Genomic DNA, 14,713 nt, shown 5'->3' on the forward strand with positions numbered 1-14,713 from the left:
TATTAGGCCTGGTCGGGAGTCGTGTGAATCAACAATTCTTAAAAAATTCCAGGATTTCCCATAATTCCTTTTTTTTTTTTTTTCATTTTCCTGCATTCAAAATGAATTGTCCATTTTTCAAACTTCCACAATCCCCACATTTTTCAACCGATTCAAACCTTCCTAGACATTCAAACTACCATTTTTCCACGTTCACCAAATTTTCAGGAATTCCTGTTTTTTTCTAACCCTATTTCCAACCTTTTTCGTTTGACTACTCCTTTTCCTTTTTTCATCCCATTTCAACTGTTCCACCGCCAAAACATTTTTCTTAGTAAGGACAAAAAAACTAGTTGGTTTAGGAACTAGAAACATTCCTGGTTTTCCCGAAATTTCAGGAATTCCATAATACAATTTGTCAACTAAAAACTGTTACTACTTCAACTTTTGTTGACCGATTTAAACAATTCCGACACCAACCAATTCAGCTCATTCAGGACGTTCATGCTCCTAATAATTTTCCCAAAAATCCCGCTTTTCCCAAAATTCCCAAATTTCCAGGAAGTTCCCATTGAACTGAATGGGAAATGTTTCCAAGTTGCACAATTCCCACATTTTCCAACCTATTCAAACCATTCCAACATCAACACATACCACTTATCCTGGACATTCAAACTAACATTTTCCTAAGTTCCAAACCAAATTCAGGTTTTCCTGTAAATTCAAACTCTTCAACATTCAAACCATTCCAACATTCAATTTGTCAGGTGTGAGGGCCAGCACTCAGCGGACAAACAGGGGAAGTGAAACTGCAAAATAAGAGTACTGCAGAGGAACTTAAACACCACACAAACGGGGAAAAAAACAACACAAGTCCAAAGACTGTGACACCTATCAGCAATGTTTTGCGATTGTTTCCCCCTGGCCTTCAAGCACCTTTCTTTAGCCCTCACAAGGTCGGACAGCTTGTCATGCAAGCAATGCTGTGCTCATAACCCAGGGGGGATTTTGCAACGCTACGCTAAAACGCACATGAGTATTATCTCATAAAACTGTCAATAACAGCCAAACTGCACACAGGTTTCTTGACCGCGCGCCGGGCCGATTCGTCAAGACCTGTCACGGCAACACGACTACACATCTGTTTTATTCTTTGCAGCAGTCATCACTTATGACTCACAAACTGTAGTCTGTTTGCTACAAATGTCTGGAAATTCCCACCGAATACTTGGAAGTTGACATGCTGCGGCATGTAGACAAACTACCCTTCAACTCCCTTTACACATCTCGCCCGCTTATCTCGGCGTTATTCCGAGAGCGCTTTATAGCGTACACAGTCAACACGGAGAAAGAATGCGAGCTGTTGTGAAATATGAATACATGGGAAGCGTTCTCGCTTCCTGAGGACAGGATATCGCCTCGTTTTAACACACCTCCCCCATTCCCCACCTACCTCGTCCTTTGTGTATTGTGTGAATGACTAAAAAGTCCTACATGCATGTGAGAGCCAAGTAGAGGAATCCATCCCAGTCCTTCCAACGCTATCAGTTACATTCCTCGCCAATCCGGCCATATCAGGTGGCCTCGCTGTCTATTTTGCCTGACTCTTTCCCACACACGGCCCCGCCGGTGTAACTTCCTGTTCTGCCCCGTCACCCCCCGCCAGCGTATCTCTAAAGCCAGCACCCGTCCCATAGGGCCTTAAAGAGATAATCCTGGAATCAAAACGACGTGAAAAGTACAAAACAAATCAGAGAAAGATTAGGGGAAGAGTCAAACTTCTCGTGGTTTTTTTTTTAATCACCTATCTTTGTTTTCAAAGTCTGGCACAGTGAGCCTCCTCTCAGAGAATCTATCCTCCACCTAAGACTGCTCGAAAAACGGAATCACTGTTATTTCTCAAAATAGGAAAAAAAAAGAATTATATTACTCAAGTTAGCTAAGTAGGTTTGTATTAGGGTTGCACGATATAGACGATATTAGGGATGGGCAAGATCAACATATTTGAATGGCAAATACAAAAAAATTAAACTAAATTAACCAAATATAAGATTTACTATTATTTTTTTTTAATTATTTAAAATTAAGTAGATATTTTAAAGCTCATCTGTTAGAAAATAAATTGGACAACCAAGCTGATTGTTTTTCTAAAAGTGTGAACCTTCCCAACAGGCACAAGACATCATACAACGTTGATTATACATACCGTATTTTTCGGACTATAAGGCGCACTTAAAATCCTTTAATTTTCTCAAAAATCGACAGTGCGCCTTATAACCCGGTGCGCTTAATGTACGGCATAACTCTGGTTGTGCTTACCGACCTCGAAGCAATTTTATTTGGTGCATGATGTAATGATTAGTGTGACCAGTAGATGGCAGTCATACATAAGAGATACTGTAGACTGCAATATGAGTCAAGTAAACCAGTGGTCCCCAACCTTTTCGTAACTGCGGACCGGTCAACGCTTGAAAATTTGTCCCACGGACCGGGGGGGGTTCTTGGCATAAAAAAATACAATCATGTGTGCTTACGGACTGTATCCCTGCAGACTGTATTGATCTATATTGATATGTAATGTAGGAACCAGAATATTAATAACAGAAAGAAACAACCCTTTTGTGCGAATGAGTGTGAATGGGGGAGGGAGTTTTTTTGGTTTGGTGCACTAATTGTAAGTGTATCTTGTGTTTTTTATGTCGATTTAATAAAAAAAAAAAATATATATTTGTATTTTTTATTTATTTTTTAATTTCTTTTGTGTCCCGGTACCCATAGATCTACGGATCGTTACCAGGCCGTGGCCCGGTGGTTGGGGACCACTGAAGTAAACAACACCAAAACTTTAAATATTCTATTGAGAATTTAGAACATTACACACGGCGCTCAAAAATCTGTTATAATGGCGCGTGTATAAGGACCGCAAAATGGCACCTATTAGCCGACATATTACCTGACGTTTTGTTTCGCAAAATTATCGAAAACCGACTTTTCTTACCTTCTGGTCCCTGCTAAAGTGTATTTGGGATCTGCATAAGTCCTGAAAATGTGCGTGCGTCCTGATTGTAGTCGATAAAATTATTCTTTTTCTCTACCTTTATATGTGGCATTCATCTTCCACTGTTGCCATTTCTAATATAAAGTAGTGTAAAGTTCTTGCTTATATCTGTCAGTAGACTCGTTATCAAAGTGCTAAAAACTGTAGTGGGTTTACATAATTCACTCACGGAACTTTAGTTATTAGAGAGTTCCGGTCGGATGGTTTTTCACGGGACACATTTCCAGCGTTGTTGTTGCATTATTGAGCCACAGATGAGGAGATGCTGCTCAGTTATTGATTTAAGTAAAGTCTGAATGTCATTAAAACAGTTAGCTCCATCTTTTGACACTTCTTCCACTCCCGTCCTTGCACGCTACACCGCTACATCAAAGATGACGGGGAGAAGACGCTGTCGAAGGTGAGCCACGTAAATAAGACCGCCCACAAAACGGTGCATCCTGAAGTGATTGTCAAAAAGCGGCATGAAGATGATCTGTAAAACATAATCTATGCAACATTTTGACCAAAGAACCATCATCACATGTTATGTAGACCACAAGGAAGTTTTTTAAATTTAGAAAACAATCATAATATGACCCCTTTGATGCGCCTTATAATCCGGTGTGCCTTTTGTCTGAAAAAGACCTGAATAGACGCGCTCATCGGCAGTGTGCCTTTTACTCCGGTGCGCCCCATGGTCCGAAAAATACGGTAAATTAAAATAACCAAATGTGAGATTTACTATTATATTTGTTATCAGTATATTTTTTAAATTATTTGAAATTAATTTAATTTTTTAAGGCTCATCTATTAGAAAATAAATTAGACAACCAAGCTGATTTTTTTTCTGAAAGTGTAAACTTCCCAGCAGGCACAAGACATTGATACAACGTTGATTATATGTATTTGTTTTTTTTAAACTGACTTTTAAACAAAGTAAAAATAGTCGTATTTGTAAATTGGGACAATGTTGATGTCTAACGCTAGATCCACATTGTTGGTTGAGAAATGACCAAATTTCACTAATCAAATCAACATCACAACATGACATTGAATAAATGTTGTCAAAAAGCATAGTTTTTCAATGTTGTATTTGTGTTGTAAAATATTGGTTGGGAAATGACCACCATTCAATGGTCAAATCAAGGACAGAACCCAACATTGATTAAACGTCGTCAAAAAGCATGTTGTTCCAACGTTAAGTTTGAATTGCTCAACGTCAGGGCCTAATTCAACAAGTTCTTGACGTTGTTTTAATGTCTTGTGCTGGCTGGGTTAACTTCAGGGAAGGCGCAGCAGCTTAAGAAAAAAAGAAACACATCTTATCTAACTAGAGAGGGTAAATATGGCCAAAAATCTATATTGCGATATGTATTGCAGCCTCCTTCGATAACGATATCACAATATATTATTTGGTTTGCAAATTATTATATAGCTATTTCAAAACGGGTTGAAACGGCTCCTTATTTGGCTCCTGATGTATGCAATAACATATTGCGTCATTTTCAATTGTGTCAAAACTAATGCTGATCTACTTACTAATTTACTGTCAATAACTGGTTACTTTCTGTTGTAACGTAGTTCTACCTGCACTTGTATACAAATGTAATAGGCGCTTATTCTTCAGTTGTTTCAATACTTTACATTCGTTTTTGGGTGACACATTTGCATACTTGCCAACCAGACTTCCGAAATTCAGCGCCTCTCCCGAAAACCTCCCAGGACAAATATTCTCCCGAAAAACTCCCGATTTTCAGCCGGAGCTGGAGGCCACGCCCCCTCCAGCTCCATGCGGACCTGAGTGAGGACAGCCTTTTTTCAGGACGGGAGGACAACAGGGTGACAAGAACTAAATCATCCAGACTAGAGATAAATTGTATTATTATGTTTATCTTACCTAAATATAAATATATTTATTAATTTTTTTTTTTAAACTAAAGACATTTTTACTATATTTTGCTAAAAACATCAAAATTAATTGTATTTTTATTTTTATTTTTTCTGACTTCTTATTACATCCAGCCATAGAATTATACATTAAAATAAACATATTTGAAATAATTAATTTTAAATGATCATTATAATTCATTTAAAATGACCATAATGAATTATTAAAATAATTGCTTGTTTATCAACAACTTTAGCATTTTATTCATTACATTTTGAGTTAAGTTATCTTATATTCTTTAAGATTTATTTATGCAAGTTTGAAGTATCAATTATCTAACACAGTTTTGTTTGCATATTTTCAGGATATATATATATATATATATATATATATATATATATATATATATATATATATATATATATATATATATATATATATATATATATATACCGTATGTATGAAATACTTGGTGAATTCTAGCTGTCAATATACTCCTCCCCTCTTAACCACGCCCCCACCCCCAACCAACCACACCCCCGACCACGCCCACCACCTCCCGAAATCGGAGGTCTCAAGGTTGGCAAGTATGCACATTTGGGTATTGAGCCATTACCTAAGTAGGCAGTATTGGTCATACCAATGCTGATACTGACACTTCAAATTTTTAAGCTCATCAAATTATTTAGTTTTTGATCGCAATTATAATCAGACAAAACCAGAGGATGGCGGTGTTACAATATCAATTACTGTAATTATTTAAATTATTTCCTACTGTTGCCTCTGATTTAAATCCTTTGGTTTTTTTCACTTAACGTCCGTCCTCCTTTGTCAAGGGACATATACCTTGAGTTTGTAAACTGTAACAAAAACGACTAAAGAGTTTTTGATAATAACAAATATTGATCTAACCACAGTAGTATCAACTTTATACTGTACTGATACAGTTTTATTGATAAGCATCACTTGCTAAGCGAACACCAATACGGTTTTCGACCAAACAGGTCCACTTCCATGGCAGTGATGGAACTAGTTGAGGAGGTAACCACTGCAATCGATAAGAGGGAGTTTGTTGTTGCCGTTTTTATTGACCTGAGCAAGGCCTTTGACACCATCGATCACACATGACTTTTAAACAAAATGCAGAGGTATGGTTTTAGAGGTCTTGCTCATGATTGGTTGAAAAGTTATCTTGGTGGTAGAGAACAGGATGTGCATATGAACAATGTAGATTCAGATAAAAAGATTATAACACATGGAGTGCCCCAAGGTTCTGTACTGGGACCAAAATTGTTTTTATTGTATATTAATGATATCTGCAAAATCTTTAAAAAACTCAATTGTATTCTCTTTGCTGACGATACAAGTCTGTACTGTTCTGGGCAAGACCTTGGCCAACTCTTAGAGACTGTAGAGAGCGAACTCCACATACTAAAGCAATGGTTTGATGCCAATAAACTGTCAATCAACCTAAATAAAACAAAATATATAATTTTTGGAAATAGGAAAAATAACATACAGTGTCATATAAGAATTGATGATATGGAGATAGAAAGGGTTTATTCAACAACATTTTTGGGAATCTATATAGATGATAAATTAAATTGGAAACTGTACATAAATATACTTAAGACAAAAATGGCAAAAAATATTGCTATGTTACATAAAATCAAAAACTATGTAAATCAAAAGGCTCTTAATATGTTATATAATTATTTCGTACTCCCTTATCTTAATTATTGTGTTGAAATCTGGGGTAACAATTACAAAACAAACATCAACTCTATATTCTTACTTCAAAAGAAAGCGATTAGAATTGTAAATTATGCAGATTATCATGACCATACCAATGCTGTTTATTAAATTAAAAACATTAAAACTGCATGATCTTGTTGACCTCAACACTGCTATTGTGACGTACAAAGCTCATAACCACATGCTGCCTCGGTGTCTACAGGAGAGGTTCAAACCCAGAGAGAATCCCTATGACCTCAGAGGTTCAGCTGTCTTCCAGAAAGCTAAGATAAGAACAAGTTTAAAAAGTAGATGTGTTTCTGTTAGGGGGGTTCAACTGTGGAACAGCTTGGATGATTCCTTAAAATGTTCCAGGTCCATTCACACATTTAAAAAACACTTTAAGACCAATGTCTTGGAAAAATATATCACTCTTGAATCAACACAGTAGTTAATACTATGATCAATGTTAATTAAAATACTAAATGTGGGATATAAATAATAATGGAAGTATAATTGTTTGTATATAGTATATAAATTGGTACAAAGGTTTAACACGCGTATAAGGATATTTCACATGCCTTTATGTGTATATAATTGAACAGTGTTCATATTGTGTATAATGTGTATTTATAATATGTTGTACAAAAGACATTTCATAATTTTCGGAAGTTCATCTTGTACTTGACATTGTTTATAGGGTTAGGCGCTATAAGTGTTCAACTTCAGCCTAAACCCTTTCGGTCTGCAACATTTTCATTTTCAATCTATGAATGTACAACTGTTTGTTTATTCTGTTGACCATTGACCGAAGAATAATAAAAAATAAAAAATAAAAAAATACTATACTTGGTATCACTACTGTCGACACCGTTGCTTACATTCAAGAGCTCTAGCTTAGTGGTTAGCATATACTCCTACGCTGTGTAGTGTAGCATGTTTAGCTATTCCTTGTCCTCCAGGGATGATATTTGTAAGAAACTTAGTTTATTTGCGCCATAAAGGCGAGGCTAAGTAGCTTTAAAGTGGTAAAAATGCTGCAGTGCATCAATGACACACATTTGCCGGACACAGCTAGAATGTGTCAACATGCATCATCACCAGTGTTGGGACTAACGCGTTACAAAGTAACGCGTTACTGTAACGCCGTTAGTTTCGGCGGTAACTAGTAATCTAACGCGTTATTTTTTTATATTCAGTAACTCCGTTACCGTTACTACATGATGCGTTACTGCGTTATTTTACGTTACTTTTTATGTAGTATAAAAGTGTGTTTTATCGGAGGGCTGCTGTGTCATAGTTCTGATTCTTCTTGTGTCACAAGCCGGAGAAGAGAGAGAGACATGCGCTCTGTGTGTGAGTGTGGGTGTGAGTGTGGGGAGGGGGCGTGTCTGATCATGGCGGAGCCAGAAGTTGAGTTTGCTAACATGGAGATATTTTCACTACTTTTCTTTTGTCGAGCACAAAGAAAAGAACATTTTAGTTAAATGTAAATTGTGCTTTGGATCAAAGATCCCATCTACTGCCCAAAACAGCAATTCAAATCTGCTGAAACAAGCTACATAAGAAACATGCTTCGACGAAGCTAGTAAAGAGAGACAGAGACTCTGATGCCACTTTATCTCCACCTTTACCACTTCAGGATTAACTCTGCCTCTGCTCATTCACCGCTGAAGGTACACACACTCTGTCAATCAATGTTCCCTCTAATTTTTCATGTGTGTGAGCAAATGCAAAAACTCCCTGAGCATTGAGTGGAGCCCATGTGAGCAACATTAGACGTGCACACTGTGGCTACACCAGCAGCACACCTGTCCCAAACCTGACTAAATAACAAGTTCAATCTCCATCCATCCATCCATTTTCTACCGCTTGTCCCTTTCGGGGTCGCTGGAGCCTATCTCAGCTGCATTCGGGCGGAAGGCTGGGTACACCCTGGACAAGTCCCCACCCATCGCAGGGCCAACACAGATAGACAGACAACATTCTCTTATTATTATAATCAAATGACAGCAGTCATTTCCATTTCTAATATAAGTGTTTAGGCCCACTTACAATGACAATAACAACAAATATTGTTTTTCATGAACTGTGTACTTGTATTGTTTGTCTGGGTGGAGGTCCTGCTTTGGAAATAGTTTGTACCCCTTTCAGACATTGCATTTAGTTCCCATTAAAACATTCACATGTTGCACAATGAGATGTAAGCAGGGGATCATGTGTACATTCCTGCAACTTCCTGTTTGTAAAAAATATATTTTTATTAGTATGTATTTAATATATTAACAGCATTTAATGATTAATATTTATAAATTAAGATTCCTAATAAATGACACTAGAATAGGCACACATTTGATTGGTAAATCATAGTGTAACGACCTGGAATTACACTTTATGTGTGGTGTTGGAGTTGTCCGACTTTTTGTGTGGCTGTAAACGCATCACTGGTTAAGTGCCATATGTGCATGGATTGGCGCAAGTGAGAAAGAGCGAGCGGCTGCTGCTGATATAACAATGATGTGTTTATGGCCGACAATAAAGAGTTTTGCTCAGTAAAGTGATGGATGGAATTCATGTCCTCAAAGCGATGACGAAAATGGTTTTCTCTGTCGTGTCCGTGTCGTGTCGAAAATTGTTATGCGCTTATTTTTTTATTTTATTTTGTGCGTGGCATAGATTTGTCGTGCGCAGAGGACGCTTGAGCAGTGCGCAATTGCACAGGCGCGCTCTTTAGAGGGAACGTTGCTGTCAATTCTCTTATATACTCTTTCATTTTAGACTTCTAGAGTGTTTGATTATCACATCACTCTAAATGTATAGACTATAAAGTTCACAAACATAAAGAGGGATGCTAGTGGGCCAGGCCAATCTTTCCTTATCTCTAAACTAAAACTGGGGAAATGTGTAGAGTGTTCTGGGCTTCAGACATCATTTTGTGTCAGAATTTCTTGAGGAAAAAATGCCTGGTTAGGCTTTGTGTATGTAGTGTGTGCCTTTCTTTCTTTACAGCTATGCTGTTATTATGCTGTTTGTTACTTATGTATGTTATGTTGCAGCTATTTAAAATAGTTTTGTCAATTTGTTCTGGCCAGAAACAAATTGGCCTTTGTAACATATCTTTGTCTTTGTGTGTTGTATGTCGACCACATTGCTTAGCAGAGTTCAGTGATACAAATGTATGTCAAGTTGATCAACACATTGTATTATTCTCCAGTGCAATAACAGTACTGAAATAAAGGCTAAAAGGGCATTAATTGGAGCTTTAAAAAAAAAAAGAAGAAAAAAAAGAAGTAACTAAATAGTTACTTTCCACAGTAACGCATTACTTTTTGGTGTAAGTAACTGAGTTAGTAACTGAGTTACTTTTGAAATGAAGTAACTAGTAACTATAACTAGTTACTGTTTTTCAGTAACCAACCCAACACTGATCATCACAATATAACGATAATATTAAAAATTTATATTTTACTATAGTATGGTACCATTTGTCGTTCAAATTGATATACTTTATCTTGTATATCGTCAGTATCGCACAACTCGATATGAAGACATTATATACATTTGTCAGACAAAAGAGACTTTGATGTCACAATATCGTAATGATGCAGGTTGAATACACACTCTTGCTGCTCCACAGTGTACAGTAGCTTTTGGTGGCAAATAAACTATGTTAATGTACATATGAATTATTATCACTGGAGGATGAGGAAGAGCTAAACATGCTACACTACACTGCGTAAACAAGATACCAAAAAGCATAGCTAACTGCTAAACTAGAGATCTTCAATGTAAACAATGTTGGGGAGATCGATAGAAATAATGACGGTAACGATACCAAGCAGAGTTTAAATATACAGTATGGTTGATAATTCAGTGATTATACTGATATTTTCATCATCACAAAATATTTTTTTGTCATTTTTGATTATTTTTAAAAACTAATTTTTGCATATATTTGAATATTTACTTTATTATAAATTTTGTTTCTACCGGTAATAAAAGGCAAGAAGGAAATAATTGTAATATATAATAGCTATAACATATAATGTAATAATTGATTTTGTTACACCGTCATCCTGTGGTTTTGTCGAATTACAGTTGTGGACATTGGCATGACCAATACGCTACTTAGTACCCAAATTTATAGTAATTTCAAAAACTAATATAAAATATCCAAACAACAGAAGTGCTTGTTACATTTTAACAGAAGACGGATCTGCATTACAGAAGAAAGTAACCAACTTTGAACAGTGAATTAGGAAATAGATGCATAATAGTTTTGAGAAAATCATACAATTTGAAATTATACAATATGTTATCGCATGCGTCTGCAGCTAAATTAGGAGCCTTTATAACATATTTTGAAATGGTTCTTCTATTGTTTATATGCCAAATAATACATTGTGATAGATATCGTTGTCGGAGGAGGCTGCAATCTATATGGCAATATAGATTTTGGATTTCTTAAGCTGCTGCGCCTTCTCCGAAGTCCAAGGTTCTCACTTTGAAAAAAATCAGCATAGTTTATTTTCAAACACATGAGGCTTTAAAAAATTGTTAATTAAAAAAAAAAAAAAAACAATTATAAAAGTAAATATTATACTTGTCATTCAAATATGCAAAAAATGTGTTGTGTAGTTGTTTTTTCCCTCTTTTGGCAGCTTTAGACCCTCTCACAGGTTTACTTAAACGATCCCCATGCTTCTTATATGATGAAACAAACATCTACTACTAACTACTATTAATGTTCCCCTAAAGCAGGGGTCAGGAACCTTTTTGGCTGAGAGAGCCATGAAACCCAAATATTTAAAAATGTATTTCCGTGAGAGCCATATAATATTTTTTAACCCTGAATGTAACTAAATGCGTGCATTTTTTTAGTAAGACCAACATTTTTAGAGTATAATAGGTCTCTTATTATTTTTTAATAACATTGTTATTCTGTAGCTAACCAATAATAAATAAAATACTTCTTACCATTAATGCGACTTCTTGAACAGGTGCGGTAGAAAACGGATGGATGGATATAAATGCATGAGAATTGTTTATATTTTGACACTGATTACCAGCGTAATTAGGTAGGTAGGTAGGTAGGTAGGTAGGTAAGTCTTTATTGTTATTGCCCAAGTACAACAAAACTTTGTTTTCAGCACAAACCCGTGCTTGATTAGACAAACAAACAGTGTACAGGGTCACAGAAAGGCTCCAGAGCAAAGCACATATACGTATTACAACATACAACTCGAAACTTGCAACAGAGGGGAGGGAGTGGGGGCTACGGTGGCAGGCTGCAGCTCTTCGAGCACCGCCCAGCCGTCCATCACCCCTAAGGGATTCGCGTCAAGGGCGTTGGATGAATTATTCACTACTCATCATGTTAAGCAATGTCAGCTAAGATTTATCTGAGAGCCAGATGCAGTCATCAAAAGAGCCACATCTGGCTCGAGAGCCATAGGTTCCCTACCCCTGCCCTAATGATTTCAATACTGTCCACCCAGCTATCCACCATGACATTTCCTTCTTCCTGATAAGTATGTACTAGGGTTGTCTCGATACCAATATTATGGTACCGGTGCCAGTACCAAAATGTTCTTCGACACTTTTCGATACTTTTCTAAATAAAGGGGATCACAAGAAAATGCATTATTGGCTTTATTTTGATAAAAAAAATCTTAGGGTACATTAAACATGTGTTTCTTATTGCAATCAAAGAACAATTTTGTCCTTAAATAAAATAGTGAACATACTAGACAACTTGTCTTTTATTAGTAAGTAAGCAAACAAAGGCTCCTGATTAGTCTGCTGACGTATGCAGTAACATAATGTGTCATTTCTCATTCTTTTATTTTATAGGACAAGCTGTAAAAATGTATCATTAATCCACTTGATCATTTACTGTTAATATCTGGTTATTTTCTGTTTCAACATGTTCTATCTACACTTCTGTTAAAATGTAATAATCACTTATTCTTCTGTTGTTTGATACTTTACATTAGTTTTGGATGATACCACAAATTTAGGTATTGATCCGATACCAAGTAGTTACAGGATCATACATTGGTCATAATTTAAGTTCTCATGTGTCCAGGGACATAGTTTCTGAGTTTATGAATATAATATGAATTTTTTTTTTCAAAAAAGGAAAAAAAGATGATAAAAATATTGCTGTAATCACAGTGGTATCGACTAGATATGCTCTTGTACCGGTACTTGGCATCATTACAGTGGTTGTCAGGTGTAGATCCACCCATGGCATTTGTTTACATTGTGACACTGGTGAGCTATCGTATCCTCCTACGGTGTGTAGTGAAACATGTTTAACTATTCCTCGTCCTGCAGGGATGATACTTGTAAGAAACTAACTTTATTTGTCGCCATGGAGGCGAGGACTAGTGATTTAGAAGAAGTTAAAACACTGCCGATTGCGGATGGACATTAGCCGCTAGCTAGCTAGCCATGTCTTAAAGCACTTCTTCCTGAGGGCGTTTCAGTGTTATAGCTTCACCTTTATCTTTAGTTTTTAGACCAAAATGCATCCATTCTCCCTTTTCTGTCTACACACTGTGTCTGCTTGTAAGTACTCTGTGATTGTGCACTGCCGAACATGCTCCTCTGCTCGTAAAACCACCAATGTTATGACGTTACTAAGTGCCGTCATGCCCGTTAAAAAAATTAATATGGCGAACCGGTACTTTTTAAACAGAATATAATACCGTTTTTGATTCGTTACTACCGCGATACTATACATGTACCGGTATACCGTACAACCCTAGTATGTACCATCTATTTTTTGTACATTCATATCCTTTACCACTTATTTTGTTCAGGGTCATGGAGCAGGCTGGAGCCTATCCCAGGGTGTAGTCTGGCTTGGTAGGCATTCAGTCGCAGGGAGCTAGCGATAATAATAATAGTCGCCGATGTAAGCCCCTACACTATAGTTCAGGCCTGGGCAATTATTTTGACTCGAGGGACACATTTTGAGAAAAAAATGTGTCTGGGGGCCGGTATATCTAGTTTAGGAACGCTAATACAAAACCTCACCCCAATGTCTGATTGAATACTAAAAACGTTATGACAGACCGCCTTGAAAAATGGAATGGAATGTTATTTTTTTTTACTGAATGAGACACCCAGAATGTACATGAAAATAAAGAATGTGGGATTTACAATATTAGCTATGAACGATAAAACACTGAATATTGACAACATATGAACTTCACACGCCCCTCTCGATCGACATATTTTACAATCAAGCGAAACGCAACAAAAATGCAACAAACACAGGCAAATATGAACACCCCACCTACAATCTGATATATCTGATACATCACTAAGCTTTAGAACTTTGTTGTAAAAATCTACTTCCGCGTCTTTAAGGCTGGCCGCTCTGGAAACACTCTGTGGAAATGCTCCCCACCCACACTGCTTGGTGCCCCGTCTGAGCTGCTGAAATGTAGATGACCATAGTAACTCGTATATCATGCAAAAGTGCAGATTCCAACCATTGAAAAACGTTGTATAGTTCAAGACTTGCGGTCATTTCAAAACATCACTACACATCATAATGGCAGCTACAGTTTCCATCTTAAAGATCTAAAACATTTTTTGGGGAATGTCCGGCGGGCCAGATTGAAAATCTTAACGGACCGCATGCTGCCCCCGGGCCTAAATTTGCCCAGGTCTGCCCTACACTATAGCTCATTCTCCTGCATTACCAAATGCGTATATAAACAAATATGTGAGAAATGTCTAAAATAACCACGTTTCTGTATGAAAAACAAAGTCGGAAAGTAAATTTAGTCACAGTCCCTCCCTCTATTTGGGGAAAAGAAACTTCACCACACTGTTTTTCCAATTGTGTAACATGTACTTTGACTACACTCACTGTTGTCTCAGTTGTGCTCATGTTTTCCACCAAAACCACCAAAGTTAACATACTTTACACGTCTGCATTCAGGCACAAACTAGCGGTTTCAAAAGCCTGCCTTGATATCTGTAACGTGTAGGTGCAGCTGCATACTGTCTTTTTATGCCTGCAGATTCCACCTCCTTTTCAGATGCATCACCGT

General features: G+C 36.9%; 1 protein-coding gene across 2 annotated transcripts in view; it reads left to right on the forward strand.

The window, feature by feature from the left end:
• The window catches only part of LOC133618752 (angiomotin-like 2a), a 64,552-nt gene that overhangs the window by 20,890 nt on the left and 28,949 nt on the right, over positions 1-14,713 (forward strand). The gene's annotated exons all lie outside the window — the stretch shown is intronic.

Source organism: Nerophis lumbriciformis, linkage group LG19 (assembly GCF_033978685.3).
Source record: "Nerophis lumbriciformis linkage group LG19, RoL_Nlum_v2.1, whole genome shotgun sequence".
Lineage (NCBI taxonomy): Eukaryota > Metazoa > Chordata > Actinopteri > Syngnathiformes > Syngnathidae > Nerophis > Nerophis lumbriciformis.